The sequence below is a fragment of the Vanacampus margaritifer genome, chromosome 9, assembly GCF_051991255.1.
Source record: "Vanacampus margaritifer isolate UIUO_Vmar chromosome 9, RoL_Vmar_1.0, whole genome shotgun sequence".
Taxonomy (NCBI): domain Eukaryota; kingdom Metazoa; phylum Chordata; class Actinopteri; order Syngnathiformes; family Syngnathidae; genus Vanacampus; species Vanacampus margaritifer.
The window spans coordinates 10,954,673-10,971,901 of record NC_135440.1 but is presented as its reverse complement, the minus strand read 5'-3'; the positions used below and the strand labels follow the sequence as shown (position 1 = coordinate 10,971,901).

The 17,229-nt window shown below is 39.2% G+C and overlaps 1 long non-coding RNA gene across 1 annotated transcript; it reads left to right on the top strand.

Annotated features, from left to right (window-relative positions):
- The first annotated feature begins 15,769 nt into the window (after nt 1-15,769).
- LOC144057237 (uncharacterized) lies at nt 15,770-17,229 on the top strand. Its single transcript, XR_013295192.1, has 2 exons — nt 15,770-16,138; nt 16,777-17,229. It is a non-coding gene; the product is annotated as an uncharacterized LOC144057237 (long non-coding RNA).

Sequence of the window (17,229 nt, the reverse complement as noted above, 5' to 3'; positions counted from 1 at the left end):
GGTGATGAGGATGCCTTGAATAAGCAACAAGGTGACGCAGCAAACGTATTGATGCTAATAATAACAGCTATGAAAGGGGTATACCAAGAAAATACTCGCCATTTCAATAAATGCCTCTTTACAACATATTGCAATAGGCAATAAAACAGCAACACAAAATCCAGATAAATGACTGCAGGTTTATTCCAATGTGTTGTGTTTTTTTGAGGGGGAAAGCAATGGATATTTATAATAAATACAGAATAGCTATAAATAGGTGATGGGAGTGATAAGACCAAGTCAGTTTCCCCCATTGCAAAGATTCCAACACAATTGTTGAGTGTTTTTAATAAAGAAAATAGCACTGCATTTTAAGAAAACATAATAAAAGAGAGTAAAGAACGGATGTGGTTTTGTAAAGTCAACAAATTTTGGCTCGCGGCACAAAGCAAAAATTCGACAAAACGATGGCTTGTAACTCAAAAAGTTAACTGAAATAAGAGAAGAAACGATAATATTTCACATTGTTTAGACTAGTGGTTCTTAGCCTTGTTGGGGGTACAGTACTAGTTTCCTTATATTTATCACTGAACCCTTCTTTATTGAAAAATAAAATGTGATTTTTATTTTTTTCAAATTTAAGACATAGGTATCAGTGGTACCAGCAGTGGTGTCCAAACTCGGGCCTGATAACGACTCTGTTCATTGAAACAGGTGCGTTGGAGCAGGGAAACATCCAAAACCTGCAGGACACCACTGGTATAGCATTTACTGGTGAATAAAATGAAGAGGGATATGCTGTAAGCATAGTTTTTTACCTGGATTTAAAATTTAAAATTATTATTATTCACTCTGACAATAAAGCATACAGCTAAAAACTTTTTAAAAGTGTTTTTTTTTTATTATACGCGGGGTCATTTTATTCGCAGGATATGAGAAATCTCTTTAACCTTTGATTTCAGAGGGCAATGAGTAAAATAAATTGAATCTTAACGTTAGGGCTGGAAACTTTCTAAAACTGTGATCTACTTCTTGAGAACTGATTAATGCAAACGGAAGTTCTGAAATTAACACATTTGTCTAAATTTGAATGGTGATTATGATGATCATTATTATTATTATTCAATATTATCATATGTGCCTCTGGTGAAGACACTGATCATGTTAATTATTTCTCACAATAATTATGAAAAAAATATTTAACAAGGTACAGATAAATAAATATGCAACAGTTTTTATTTCTATAAATCGGTACCACAGTCCTAGGAAATCACCATGTCCCATCACAACCTGTTCATGCTCATGTTTGTGGCGCCTGGTCTGGACATTATGGGGTTTGCTTTTCTTTCATCAATAAACATTTTGCGAATGAATGGCCGAATAAGCAACACAGTGAAAGTTTAAGATCCTTACCGTTGATACTGTATAGGAATCCATCTTCATTATGGTGTAACCGCTGATTTGGATCACAGCTCTGTGGGAATTCAGGGCCTGTGACATAGGGCACGTTGTCTGGTTAATGATTATGTGTATTAAGATTGGAATTGTAAGTAATGTCTTGTAAGTGTTGACTATTGATACAACATGACAACAGATGGAAGAAAAAAAATCACAGTGTCCACATGGATGTTGAAAGCAAAGATTTTTCAAAATGAGTTGAAGTTTAATGTTTGACCTAAGCAACTACACTCTAACAACATGAGCACTCCTCATGCGTCACAGATGATAACATTTGTTGCTGTTTGAGTCATGAGATCTCAGTGAGTACATAGAACCCTGAGTTTGTTATACACATCCTTCAATAAATACGCATCAAACTGGAACTTTGGTTCAATAGGCTAAGAAAGCCCATCACTCATTTTGACAACCCCTTCCCAAACATTTCCTTGCTTGGAGCACAGCAGACTGAGTGGATTTAAAAGGCTCTATTGCCCATCAGAGAACGTTAGCAGGAACTTTTTGAGAACTGATTGATTGACGCAGAACACACACACACACATATATATATATATATATATATATATATATATATATATATATATATATATATATATATATATATATATATATATATATATATATATTAGGGGTGTGAATTGCCTAGTACCTGGCCACTCGATTTGTATCACGATTCATAGGTCACGATTTGATTCGATACCGATTAATCCCAGTACGAATCTATAAATTGGTTATTGCGATTATTATTTTTTTTATTCAAATTTAGAAAATACTAATCAGTAAACTTCTACATGTACACTGTAAGATTTGTATGAAAATGTATTTATTGATCTGAAAATTCAGGCTTATAACTGAGCCACTGCATTTAACAAACAGGTTGCAGTCTGTTTCATGTTTAAACAGCACTGAAAATGAATATTAAGGCTTAATGTTCCATTAATATAACATTCTTCTATGCTTAATGTGTGAATCCTAACCCTAATTAAGACATTTTGTTGAATATTCCCATAAAAAAATGGATGTTTAAAAATCGATTCGGCCGCATATCGAATCGATTCGAGAATTGCGCGCTGTAATATCGCGATATATTGCACCCCTAATATATATATATATATATATATATGTGTGTGTGTGTGTGTGTGTGTGTGTGTGTGTGTGTGCGTGTGTGAAATATCGCAATATATTGCACCCCTAATATATATATATATATATATATATATATATATATATATATATATATATATATATATTTTTTTTTTTTTTTGTAAGAACAGGTATACAGAAAGCTCAATAGTAAAACACAAATATTAAGAATAATATTATTACAGACTCAGCTGATGTTTACAGCAGGGTTATGTAATGTTCAGTCAGTTAATATTGTGTTCCTAAATTCTGCAGGTCCTTGCGATACTATTCAAGTGTGGGTGAGAAAGCAGCTGGTGATTGATGAAGAACCAGAAAAGTGAGTGGGGTGAATGTGAAGCAGATGTATCAGGACTAATAGAGGCAACGTTAATTTGGGTTACAGCCTACAACCGCAACTGAGTCATGATTTCTAAATAAGCCTTCTGGAAGGAAGCAGTGGATCTATGCTTCTATTGCGACAACACCATTTTTACATTTAAAATAATGATTTTTTTTGTTAAGTTATATTCTCAGCTCTGCCAGCAGCAACACTGAGCAAAATATATCCAAGTTAGTGTGTCTGACGAGAATGAAATGCCGCTAGTGTTTGAAAACTGGATGGTCATTTTTCAAGAAAGTAATGCGCGATTGGATAAAGCTGCCAAATCGAAGGTCTCTTCAAGTAGTAGTGTGGATTGTGACAGTTACTGTCTAGATTACATCAGATAGTTATATCTGGGTACCTCCCACCCCACTGCAAACGGGGGCGATTCTCACCGTTATCCTGGTCTTATATCCAGTAACTCGCCCAGATTTGGTATCATATGCGCAACCAACAACTTTGAGGCAGGTCAATCATCTGCTCAAAACAGTAGGTTTATAATCCAAGGTCGTTGACACATTGGCTTTCCTGAAGCGCAATGTGCACTTGACTTCAATACAATGCAAAGTGAATGGGAAGGTGTTATCAAGGGTTGAGTTGACTCAAATGCAAGAGAAGCACGAGAAGCAAGCCATTAGTTATGGCAAAGTTATTAGTCAACAACCCCCCCCCCCCCCCCCCAAAAAAAAAAATCTAAATTCAAAGTAACAAAAAATGACTAGGAAACAAAAAAGTCACTACTACAAGTGCCAAGGGTACGTGACTTATGACAGCGTCGACTATCTGACAGAGACTGCTTCTTCTCTTGGTTTAATGGTGGATCACAGCTCATTGGTGCATACCGCCACCTACTGTACAGATATATGAGGAGAGATATGTCTCAAAATTATTCACACACGTTTTTCTGATCCACAAAAATATCTGTCATTTTTATGTTTTTTTTTTAAATTTTGTGTATGCATTTTTCATGACTTATCATTTGTAAATATTCACTTCTTCTTGCCCTAACCCACCACCAACCCACAAACACACACACTGTACGCATACGGTATATAGAATAACTGCATCCTTCTTATCAAACCTGCATCATTAAGAAAATGAAATAGAGATTTAACCCTCAATGTTTATTCTCCTTGTAGGCCTATTCCATTTCTCGTTCCCTTTCACTCTACTGCCATCTGTGTTCTGTGTACTTATTACACTTGAATAGTACATGATCTACATCCTCTAGAACTTGGCAAACACAACACAGCCCATCCCTATCAACCTTAGTGTTCAATAAAGATCAGTGTGATCCAACCTTAATCTACCATATACTGTACTCCACTTTTTTTTTCGTTTTTACTTATTCCCCAGGTGACCCACCCTCACAAATTTTTCTAAATCGCATGATAGTGCCTTGAATTTTGGTTTGCCTCCCATTCATTTTGCCATTTCAACAGAATTTCAGATTTGATTGTGTTTTTGGCCTCTTCCTTCATTATTGCAATATTTTTATTTATTTATTTTTTTTTTCAAAAAAAAAAATTTCTGGAGAGCTCAGTTCATTCGGTAATTTTACCGATTTGACATGTCATCATCATTGCTCTCTTTTTTTTTATTTTTATTTTTTATTATTGCAATACTTTTAGTGATTATGTTCTTTTTCCAGCATTGTCTTCACTATTTTGTCTCATGGCCTCTAAAAACCCAATGTGCCGAGACCCAACAAAACTCAACCATTATTCCATTTGACAAAGATTGATATAAAGCAGGGAGATGAAAACAAACAAGGAACACCTAGACAAGAGTGGCTGAGGGAGCTCATTGGTACTACAAGGGACCAGGTTAAAAAAACAACAACTGATGAGCTACACAGGATGGAATACACATCATTAAACCATGCTAAATATAATTTAGAAAAAAAACACAAATCAGGTGTGTTCTGAAGTAAAATACAAGATAAAAAGTACTCTTTATATTTACACACATGCCAAGTTGGCCTTATTTTGGCGCTCATGAACTTGACCAAACACAAAGGAGATGTAAAGTGGCCTGAAATGGTCAATTAAATGCTGCCACCTACAGTAGAATGCTCCACGATAGAAGTTCAACTTGTTATGTTATGGAGTTCTCAGTAATACGATATGTCTTTCAGCTGTCACACATGGTGAGCAAAGCCAGTGGTGAGGTATAACGTATGTTGACTACACTGCACTAGTGACTCCCTCAACAGAAGTCAGCTGATTTGGCCCTGGATACATAACCAGTACTGAATCTCAACGGATCTGCCCCCTGATGGAAAGCATAAACATTCATGATTTGATTTACTAATCCCATGTCGATTGTTACAAATATAATAAAAATATCCGAATTTATGAATCTTGGCTGTTCTGATGTAAATAACAAACAAACAAAAAATAACACAAACATCATAAAAAAATGTAAACATTGTTCTATATAACAGCAAGGTATGGTCGGCATTGTGTTTGCTCTAAGTAGACATGACTGTGGTAGCGGCAGAGGCTGCAGCTGATGATGAAAATCCAAAGTAGACAAATGGAGTGCTTGTCAGGGAAGGAATTCAGTAAGAGAAACAGTAGTTAACCTTGATTTTTAGGTCTCTAGTTTTATTGTACGTCCCTTGTCGTTCGTTATTTCTTTCCTTTCCTTTTGGCTTGTCCCCTTAGGAGTCGCCACAGTGTGTCATAGTTTTCCATCAAATTCTATCTTCTGCTTCCTCTTCTCTAACACCGACTGCCCTCATGTCTTCCCTCAATACGTACATCCTTCTATTTGAGGTCTTCCTCTTGCACTCTTTTTTCCCCCAACAACTCCATCCTCACAAATTATACCAATACTGTAGTCAGGATCTCTTCTCTGGACTTGTCCAAACCATCAGTCTGCTCTCTCTAACTTTGTCCCCAAAACATCTGAACTTGGATGTCCCTCTGATGAGCTCATTTCTATTCCTATCCATTCTCGTGACTCCTCAAGAAAACCTTAGCACCACCAGTTCTGCTTCCTGTCGTTTCTTCAGTGCCACTATCTCTTATCCATACGTAAGCCTCACCACTGTTTTATAAACTTTCCCCTTCATCCGCTCCAACCTGCTTGGATCAATTTCTTCTCCTCCTTACCACACTCCTTGTTGCTCTGGACTGTGGACCCTAAGCATTTAAAGTCCTCCACCCTGTCTATCTCTTCTCCCAGTAGCCTCACTTTTCCTCAGGGGTGCAGTCCAGCCTCTGGAGGATAGGGAAGTTTTGGTCCCAGTCTTTGATGTTATTATGTATGGATGGCTCCTCCAGCTGCATGGGAAGGGGCGGCCCCCCGTGTGGCTCCTGGTGCTGGCGCCGCTTGGTTCTCAGCCACGTCTCATCAGTCATGTCATAACTATACTGTTTTTACACGTGACAGGGATTACTTCTTTGAGCACTTTTAAAGTGATCTACTTTCTGTTGAGAATGCCATTTAACAGATTAGCATAATGGCAGGTTATGTCAAAGAAAGGCTGCTAGAATTAGCCTGTGATGCTAACGCTAACAAGTACAAGGTCAAAGACAAATGCAAACCAAATAGAAAGTCAACTTAAGGCACAATGATGAAACTTCAACACTGTACTGACTGTTGGTCTGAATTAGCGTGTGCATCATCTTCTGTGATTAAGGTAGCGTTCATTCATACACTACGTACTATACAGTTACTATTACGGACTTTTCGGCGTACCGCATAATTAGGCACAACATCAATAAACGTGTCTATTTTAAAACATTTACATACATAGGTTGTAAGGCATATTATCTCTGTGACACATTGTAGGTTAAATAGTTTATTCTAATTGTACCATATGTTTATTTGATAGATTTAGCACTATTATGCTAGGCTCAGATTGGACACAAAATAGCTTTTGTTCGCCGTGCCTACATGGGTGGTGCTTCGAGAAGAGGAGGGGGGATCCTCCGACAGATGAAAAAATGCACATATCATTGTCACATGGAGAAGGTTTATAACCAGATGCAAACCACAGGTAACATTCAAGTACAAGAAAGCCTCATGACACTTGGCCATAAAAATCTCCCCCAAAAAAAAAACAATTATGGAGAAATACCGGAACAGCTCATGCCAAAAATTATGTAAGCAGCATAATACAGTAGTATTGACGTGCTAGTAGCTACTGATGGAATGGCGCCACTGATCTTTATTTATTATGTGGCTGTTGACAGAAGTAACAAGAAGATAATAAATGTTTCTTTTGAAGCATGTTTGGCTGTCTGAGTCTTGCTATCAAGTCCACCAGCTGTGGCCCTGATATTAATCAAGATGATCTTACTTTGCCTATCCCTTCAAAATGTTTATTAATTTCACTCTAATTCTGGCCCTCTTTCTATAGAGGTGTATGTTGTACTGGTCTGTTAGTTTATTCCCCACTCCAAACTCAAATGCCTAGTGCCAAGCGTAGGTGACATGCTGAGGATATTTATGGGTTGAGGGCCAGGGTCATTTTCTCAGTACTGAGATCTCACAGGCTCATAGCTGACCCATCCAAGATGTTTTTCATGGCGAGTTGGCTGGAAAAAGAGCTGATGTTATGCGACACACAAGCACGTACACACGAAAAATAACACTAGTAAAAGGTGCGTCAGAAAAGTCCCAGGACTGGTATCACGAAATCACTGCTCGCGAAGTCTACATAGCTGGCCCACCAGTAGCAATAATTAGCGTATAATTGAAACCCATTATAAATGTTTTAAAAACTCCAAACCCCTCAAAATTCTGAAATAAGTGTGAATAAACCGCCAATAAGGACTTTCCACGAAAAATGGGGGTTGGCACGTTCCCAGCCTTCTCAACACTCCTGCACTCCTGTGAGCCTGGGAAAGAGGGTAAAAAAAAGTCTTATGGAGCAAGGTCGGGTGAGTAGGGAGATTGTTAAACATCTGGATGTAAATAAATAATAAAGTCCTGTGTGTAGGCTGTTGGTAATGAGACTTTGTCAGTGTAAAATCATCTTACTTGCAGGTTGACTAGTCTTTGGGAGCTGACTAGTGGTTCTGTGGTTCTTGGGGTCATAGTAATGAATTTGAGCTTGATTTGGTCAAGGTGGAGAGAATTACGAACAGTGTGTTGCTACTCCAGCGAACTACGGTCAGAACTCTTATCCACAAATGGAGAAAACTGCGAACAATAGTGAATCTTCCCGGGAGTGGTCGGACAACCGTAATTGCTTTGAGAGAAATAATGACTCATCCAGGAGGTCACTTAGGAAAATGCTGCAAGAAAAACACTGCAGGCATCATTGGCCTCACTTAAGGTCAGTGCTTATGAACCAACCATTTAAAAAACACACACACACAAAAACACTGGCAAAAAAATGCAATACTCTACAGTGTATTGTCATATATTTAAAGTACAAATAGAATAAGTATGGTATTAAGTATAAATACGAGCGAGAGAGAGAGAGACTTTTGTTCAATTCCTCAGTAACATAGTGCATATAGCTAACAACGGTCTTTTGTCAGTCTCAGACATATTGCAACTGCAGTAGGAGTCCATTGACCATGGCCAGTATGTTCAGGGATTTACTATCTCCCAAATCAAACATGCATCATTAACTTCTTATTAGTAGTTCAGCAAAAAAAAAAAAAGGCTGTACTTACTGCCGGTGACAGCAGTTTGATTAATATCATCCCATGCTGATGTGAAGGAGCTGATGTTTGTTCCACAGTAAAGCACTGCCAAAGTACATCGTGATATTGTAACAGATGGAACAGTAAGATGTGCTAAAATCAAAATTCTGTCATCTGAATCAAGCACTGTTGTTAAGAATGGTACAAGGCATATCCCTACAATATGGCTGACAAACTATAATACTTTAAGTCAAATATATTTATACAGTATAGTGCAGTACAACAGGCATTATCCCCTAATTCCTTATGTGGATCAAGTCTGGAACCCTAACAAAAGAAAACCAACTGAAACCCTCATGACCTTAAACACCCCAGTAAATGGTGGCAACATGTTTTGACTTAACTATTATTAATGACAACTATTGACCTTTTGCACGTGAGGTCACAGCCCTCATGGATACGCCCCCTTTGAGCCACTTGCCTGTATTGTAACCATTGAATCTCGTACAGTGTAAAGTCTTTTATCTAATTGATTATCTTATAAAATTGTCATATCTTGCTGTGCGGTCGGTTGTAAAGACAGACAAAGGAGTAAACCAAATGTTGCTTTTTATCTCATACCTACTAATGAAGACGAACGACGTCGATTGATAGCAGCAATCAAGAGAAAGGACTGGCAGCCCACAAAGTATTCACGGATTTGCAGCGATCGTTTTTTGCGAGGTTGGTAGATAAATGTTCAAACATTTTACTGGTAAACGTACACTCTAACAAAGATTGTAAGAGAGGTGTCGAATTGCGTGTTTCAAATCACAATAACGAGCCAGATAGTTAGCGTCCACTCCAACTGCACGAACACACAGCTTAGTTTTAAAATGCACCTTCTTTAAAACGATTATGTGCATTTGACTGTTTAATAATGAGGGATTTTTGTGCTTGGAGTTTTTTACTCTGGAGCCGGAGTCATATTCATGAAATTACTGCATAGCTTTCCACTACGATAGTCATTTGTTCCATGCTAGTAAACATAATAAGAACATAAGAACGGACTATGTAAAAATAAGTCAGTTAGCATGCTAAACAAGTTTAACCTTTGCATTACGAGGTATATTGTCCCCCGGTGTGAGCGTAGCATCTTGTCCCAGAGACTCAGCCAGCGACAAGCTTTTGAATTAGCCCCGGTGTAAGGAGAAGAGACGGCATTGACTACATAATGATATAGGTCGTGCGCTGTGAATTCCGGCAAAGTCGGCGATTTGATTAACTTGGTAAAAACAGCAGGCAACAGAAGGTAAGGGTCTGTTTTCAAACTAGCGATCTACAACTTAGTAAATAACGCGCTCTATGAGGCCCGACTAAATGTGTAACTTCGACTGACAGGCAAACTTTGGTTGAAGTAGTAGATTCCATGGCTCTATGGGCAATAACAACTTTTAATTTGTAAAATAACAGTCGCTAAGTCACTAAGTCGCTCCGGGTCACGTCCACTTCCATTCAACAATCATTTCCTTCCGCCGTCCGTCATAGGGCAGTCACGTGATCACGTGACGTCGGTGCAAATGGTCAATACTAATTATAAAGGATGGCGTTGATGTTGTTGGCGGCGGCTCTGAATACACAATCACATAATAAAGGGAAAGAAAGAGGGAAGAAATAAGTTGAGTGACAGGTTATTAACATACTACATAAACAGGGATCAGACAATAGCGCACATACACTGTGATTGCTGTGATATTAGTAAAAGCAGTTGAGGCATACTGTACTATCAACAAAACTGCTGGAGAGGATTTTTGCATATAACCAAAAACCAATGAATGTAAGGGAAAATGTACAGAAAATTAATCCATTCTTCCTGTTTTTTGGTCTTAGTTTGCGTCTCTGAATTTGGGAATTGTAGCACAGGCCGAGCTTCTTTCGGCTTCTTTTGCCAAAGCAGCCCAATTGAATTGGTAGTTCATCATTTGAGCAGGCCTAAGACTAGTGCCAAGTCGCTGTCGCACCCTTTGAGCTGATACATGGCAATTAATTGAAGATTGGAGAAATAACCTTGTATTATCCGACATTATCATCTGGTAGACATATGGTAAGAAACATTTTGTCTGCTAGTGTGTATTCAACTAGTATGAAGTCAAACATTATTAGGACTTGATCAAATAAAAGTGAATAGAATGACCATTGCAGTTACAATTACGGTGATGTGCCAGTTGTTGGACGGGTCGAGCGAACGAAGCGTGCATTCATGCCTATGCGCACTGCACGATGCTAGTAAACCCGACTTGGACTGAACTAATGGAAAAAATGGCAGTTGGCCACTCAACCCCGCACACCTGACAATTTGATATATGGACACCCTGTGACTTGAACTGCACAAGCCTGTATCGGGTTCTGAAGCTCCACATACAATATGTTTTTCTGTATCACTTTTTTTCATCCATGAAAAGATAGTGTCAGTCAATGAGGAAGCAGATTGCTTCAGAAAGAGGACATGGGTGAGAATAAAGAGGAATGTGTGATTATATTGAAAGGAGGGTCTCGTTCTCATGAATTTGAATGTACCCAGTGTGGTACGTACCGCTACAGGCGTCGCTATTTCATCCTCAGGTGCATATGAAAATATAAGTACGGTTAAATATAGCTATAAAACACAATTATGTGTACCGTATATAGTGTATTTTCATGGCTTGGTATTGGTCTCATTCTTGTAAAACCTGCAAATGTATTTTTAGCCAGTGTAGAAGTTTCAATGCATTTTGATTAGCTGCAATTTGCAACGTCAACATATGGCGATGAGTTCGACTGTGACACAAATTTTGAATCGCCGCAAAACCAGTGGCCAGTTTCCTGCAGTGTGTGAGACTTTAAATTGCCACTGATTGTCACACCCACCTAAGTGGGGCCAAATTCTTTCTCCGTATATGATCCATCCTCTGAGGGAGCGGTGAGGAGCAGCAGGGGCCACGCTCAGGAATCATTTGGTGATCGAACCTAATGCAGAGTATTAAGCAGGGAGGTAAATGGGTCCCATTTTTATAGTCTTTGGTATGACCCGGCTGGGGATTGAACCCACAACCTCCCCATCTCAGGGCGGACACTCTACCACTAGGTTACATGGCACCCCTACCGGGCTTCCCTGGTTTCTTGGCTGCTCTGGATCTGTAGGCAAACACTAGTGCTCAGCTGACAAAGTGTAAAGCTATTATGGGGAGTCGGAATTCCATCTCGAGCAGATCAGAGAACTCGACCTGATTTGACTAAAAAGGCAACCATGTATTTGAATCTAAATCGGTGGAGCTCCACTTTGCGTGGGTGGCACTTTAACAAGGAAAACACTGGTTTCAAGAAATTGTGTGTCCAGTGGCACAGTAATGATAGGCTTGTCAGTCAGAGGACATGAACAGCCTTCCGTATTACAAGGCACCCGCGGGGATACCACAACCCCGCCAAAAAATGTTTGGTATGGATGCCATTCTTGTCACGTTACTTTGCTGTTAGAAATTTTAGGCTTGACAATGTTGAGCACAGACACTGCCTTTCTTCCTCAAATTTCCACATAAAGTCTAATTAACAGCCTTAAAGCGAACGGGATATGCTAGGAGAAATAAAATCTATAATTTACTTAAGTTGCTCAGTCAATCGGCTCAAAATAACTGTGATTCTTTCTTAAAATATGGACAGTATTGTCTGCATCCAATAATTATGGCCACTTCAAATTGTAAAAGATGAGTACTGCATCTGTGTGAATCAGCAAACGACTACTGTGAGGTAGCATTCAGATTTGCTGCTAGTCTGAAGTTTGTCTTGGGTTACTTTTACTTTTTCCATTTTTTTTTTTGCAAGATAAATAGCAATATGTTCATGAAGCAGTTTGTTCTTGAAAGTATTCATGCTAGTGTTGGTGAAATTATATCTCCTAAAAATATAACTTTTGGTCACCTCTTTACGCTATGACTAAGCAAACTGAGGTGAAATCTCTGTACATGATGCATTGGTCGTGTTTTAACCTGATCACATATATTATTTAATTTTGATGTTATTTGATACTGAAATGACTCACTTTTTTAGCACTAGTTGGCCCTCTCTTGGGAAAAAGGCTTTGGTGTCTGGAACAGTCTTTGTCATTATTAGAAACTCATAGTGCATAGTCTTTATTCTTATCCGACATACCACAACCCCACCCTTAACCAAAAAGTCAATCATTACCAAACTTCACCTGAAATTAAAGACCAACAAGTCCAAGGTGTGCGCTTAACCATTTTTTTCTTTTCATGTGAAGTCATGCTGGTGCTCTTCTTTCACAAAAGGTTTGGCTACACCCCTGTTACATGTTAGTGCTCCAGTCTGGACTGGACTGAAATGCTCTGGTTATTTTGGGTCACAACCCCTTTTTCATGTCCTTATGTGACCTCTTTTGAGGCCCTCTCCAAGCAATTTTTTCTTTCTCGTCTTATGTTTGTGCACAATGTCAAGAGAAAAAAAACACTGTAAAAAAAAAAGTCTGGATTTTTTTTTTATCATAGAATAAAATTTTCATAGACTGACATACGTTATGATTACTATAAGAGATGTCCCACTGAGAAGGTTCGGAAACTGTGTCAGGATTTTTGGAAAGACTTTGCACAGTACTGTACAATCCAACTTTCAGGGGTCATAGGGTCCACTTTTGAGTCACTGGGTTGTTTCATAGAAACTTTAATGGCACAATTCAAATCTCACTATGTGTTTTAGCTGGATCAGGACAAGTGATGCCAACAACATAATAATCACAAAAGTAGTACTTTTGTCTTGCTGCATCTGATCCTCAAGATCCTCAACGGAATGCTAGATACTGCAAGCGGAACATTGTTCAAGTCTTTAACAACTGAAATGTCACAGAATCTGGAGAGTCGTGCGCCTTCATGACATTTTGCAATTGTCGTAAGCCCAAATTCATATTTTGGAAATGTATGGAAGTAAGGATCAGGAAATCATTTCTCATCCTAGCAGTGAACATGCGGAGTGGTGTAGGTAATTTATGACCTAATTTGGGACCCTTTGTTAACTGCCTTTCCTTCCCAAGAGAGGGCCTCACAACAGACACCAAATGCTGCACACTTCCTTGGGGTCAAGAAGTGCATTGGCCAAGGTTGCAAAGGTCTGAAAGAAACACTTTTTGGGCATAGTTAAAACTGTAGTGTATTTTTTTTCTCCAGATTTAACAGGCATACTTCTTTTTACTTCCACTAAATGTAACTCCTGCTCGTTGACTTTTTTTTTATCTTAACATTTTCAGGAAGGTTTGTATTCCTGAAAACAGGACAAATTTTATTTTTTAGACACAAGGCACCCAGGTCTGTCATTGACATTGGGAAGACCCAAGTTTACGAAATGTTGACAGTTCACTTCAGCCTTTGTTATATGCAAATTTGGAAGCTTTACTTCAAAGAACTCTTTCTGCCCAGAATTTCCGTTTCGTGTGCTCGCTAAAACTGTCCAGAACTGTAATAGTCTTTGCAATGAGTATGAAATCTTGTTCATCGTCTGTTAATGAGGACAAGCTCTATAGTTTTAACTTGTAGTCTTAACCACATTTGACTGCAGCCATGACTCTTTCAATGCCACTTAAATCATCATCCATCAACCCTATTATCATCACTTGGGTTGGCAGGTACAGGGTTCGCAGAAGCAATTTCACTTGTAGTTACAGTTTCTGTATAGTTTTTTTTTTCATTCTCCTAGGCCTAGATCATTATGGTTCTCGTCAACAGCACCAATGGCTCGGGTTAAGAAATTGTGTGGCATACTATGACTATGTATTCTTATGCTGCTCACTATTTGTGGCCTCCAAATGTATTAAGTCATAAACCAAGAACCCCATATATTTTAAGAAGACAATACAAATTACAGTAATTAGAGAAAGTTGATTTCTGATTAGAAATATTAATTAACCTCATATAAGTCAATTTAAACAACAGATTTCACAATCTGCCAAGGTCATAGCTCAGATCAGGAGGCCTACATGTTTCTTGAGAACTATCTATGGCTCACCATAAAATGCTTACAATCTGTTGTCTTGGAGGCAATGATCATATTTGTAAGCCTTGTTTGGCAAATTCGTCACAAAACATCAGTTCAATGCATTTATTTTGAAGATACTATACACACAGCATTTGCAACATCTTTCTTGGATGCGGATCAACAAACCTGACCATCAAATGACTCCCCCACTGCACTACAAAACCAAAACATCTGAAGAAAACCTGGCAGTGGAGCAACATACAGATATATTGAAGGGGTTTATATTTTAATCATCTTCAGGACTGAGCTGCTGTGGATTATTTGAAACATGAATCGCCAAGAGATGTGAGCCATCTGGCAAGAGAAATAGAAGAGTGTTTCTTAAAAGGACCAAGGGAACACCTTCTCTCCTGCTGCGTTCTAACATAAGTTACATAAGAGTTGTGTTTTTCCATAACAAGCCAAGTGTTGAATTATTAGCCACGTTTAAACAGAACGCAGGAAGACTCATGTGACACCTCTCAGAAGTTGTTGATCTGTGGTAAAACAAGTCAAAGAATGTGCTTGGTTAATCTGAAGGATTACTGGATACCAAAAACCTAACTATTACTTTAATTTAGTTCTCAGTTTTGTATTTGAGCATGAGTAAGGCATAGTAACTAGTTGCCCTCTCTTGGGTGTTGGTCCACTTGCTTCTGTGGGGCTAGCGGACAAGCCTAGGTCCCTGGGCGTGGGTGGTGTCCTCTCAACGGGGTCTCTACGGTGTGGGTTCCCTGACTCACATATTTCCCTTTAGGATGGCCGAGGCTGAGTAACCCTGCCTGTCCTTATTGTGCCAAAACAGCAACACTAGATGGCAAACAAGCATTTGTGATGTTGTTAAATTACAAAGATATCTTTGTTGACACTTCTTTAGCATTTAGTTGTTTAAAGGAATACAAGACTTATGAAAAACAAACCAGCTATTGTTGTTGTTATTGAAATGGTTAATTTCAACTCTTCCCTGAAAAAAAATTGTCAATCTATGTTGAGCGATTATGATTTTATGAAATTTTTTATGAATATTTTTGCAGTAAGTACAGTATCGGCCATTTTGGATAGTCACATGATCAGCGCGCATATGAAATGGCCGCTAATGACAACAAAGCCACTTACAAGGAATTATTGCGCCCCGTGGCGGACATCAAAGGTGCAATTACGCAAAGAAGCACATCTTTAAAAGCAGTACAGCCACGGAGGACTCGCCAAAGATTTGTATCCAGCCGAAAGCCGAGATAAAACTGGCCGACTCATTCAGCCGGCCGGCTCATAGCGAGTCGAAGTTGGGGACCGTTTACAAGTTGCATGTTACAGAGGCTCAAATTACTAGTCAAATCACCATTGACATTGTTCACTCTGGAAATATAATTTGTGGACGGTCACTAACCTGGACTGCAAACATCCGGGTGACTTTTACTCTGCTAGGCCAAGCTACATGTTGTATGCTAAGCACCCTTTGCCCACATTAGGAGAGACCACCCCCCACCGCCCCACCTTCACACGGAATGACATGAAACCTGACGACATGACCAGGATAATGGCGTTCACCACGGTATGTTCTTATTTTGATACTTAATCGGTTTAAAAGAAAATTCAGGGAATAAGATGCCAGAGATATTTGCACTATTACTATTTGTAAACAATGCCTAATCCAATATTGGAAAATGAGTTATAAGTCTTGTATCGCTTTAATCAACTCACCGGACCGTCCTCTCTTTTGGATTCTGCAGTACTGCAGCAGTTTTAGACCTGCATAGCTAGTTCCAACACGGGCTGCTACCCCTGTCCTGTGTCCCTTTTTCACACGGTGTATCTTTTCCTTCAAAGATAAGAACGTGTATCCTTTGTTAGCATTATAGTAGTCAATATACCTGCTAGGGTTCTGTTGTTTTTTGCTGCTGTTCTGTGGCGGGTGTTTCAAGAGTACGGGCTGGGGTACCAAACACCCTGATTCGGGCTGTTCGGTCCATGTACGACTGATGTAATAGTCCGCACTGTAAGGCAGTAAGTCGGATTCGTTTCCAGTGAGGATTGGACTCTGCCAAGGCTGCCCTTTGTCACCGATTCTGTTCATACGGTTTATGGACAGAATTTCTAGGTTCAGCCAAGGCATTGAAGGGGTCCGGTTTGGTGGCCTCAGAATTGCATCTCTGCGCTTTGCTTTGATATGATACTGTTGGTTTCATCAAGGGAGGCCACCTGCTGATGAGTCTGGGGACTCTGGGTCCAAACCACAGGCAGAGCCCGTGCCGCTTCCAGGAAGACCACGCACAGAGGACCCCAGCGTGGAGTACAGGCACCTGGTCCAAATTGAGGAAGGCAGAATAGCAGAGGAGCGAGCAAAGATGGAGCAGCAGAAACTTTTTTGTTGGTTGCAAGGCTCAAATAAGCAGTCTCGCATCGTAGTTTTGCCGTCAAAATGTGGATTTTGCAAATCAAATGGAAACATTGAATAGAAAAACTGCAAGTAGGCACACATTTACGCAAGGATTAAACAACACAACCAAACTGTTTAAAAAAAAGATTTGCACTTTTACAGCGAGAAACTTTTTACTTTCACTTAGGCGAAAATGTAATTTGTGCACAGTAAAATGTCTGTTCTTGTTGCACCTTGTCACAGTAAAGGTATCTTGACAGCTGGAA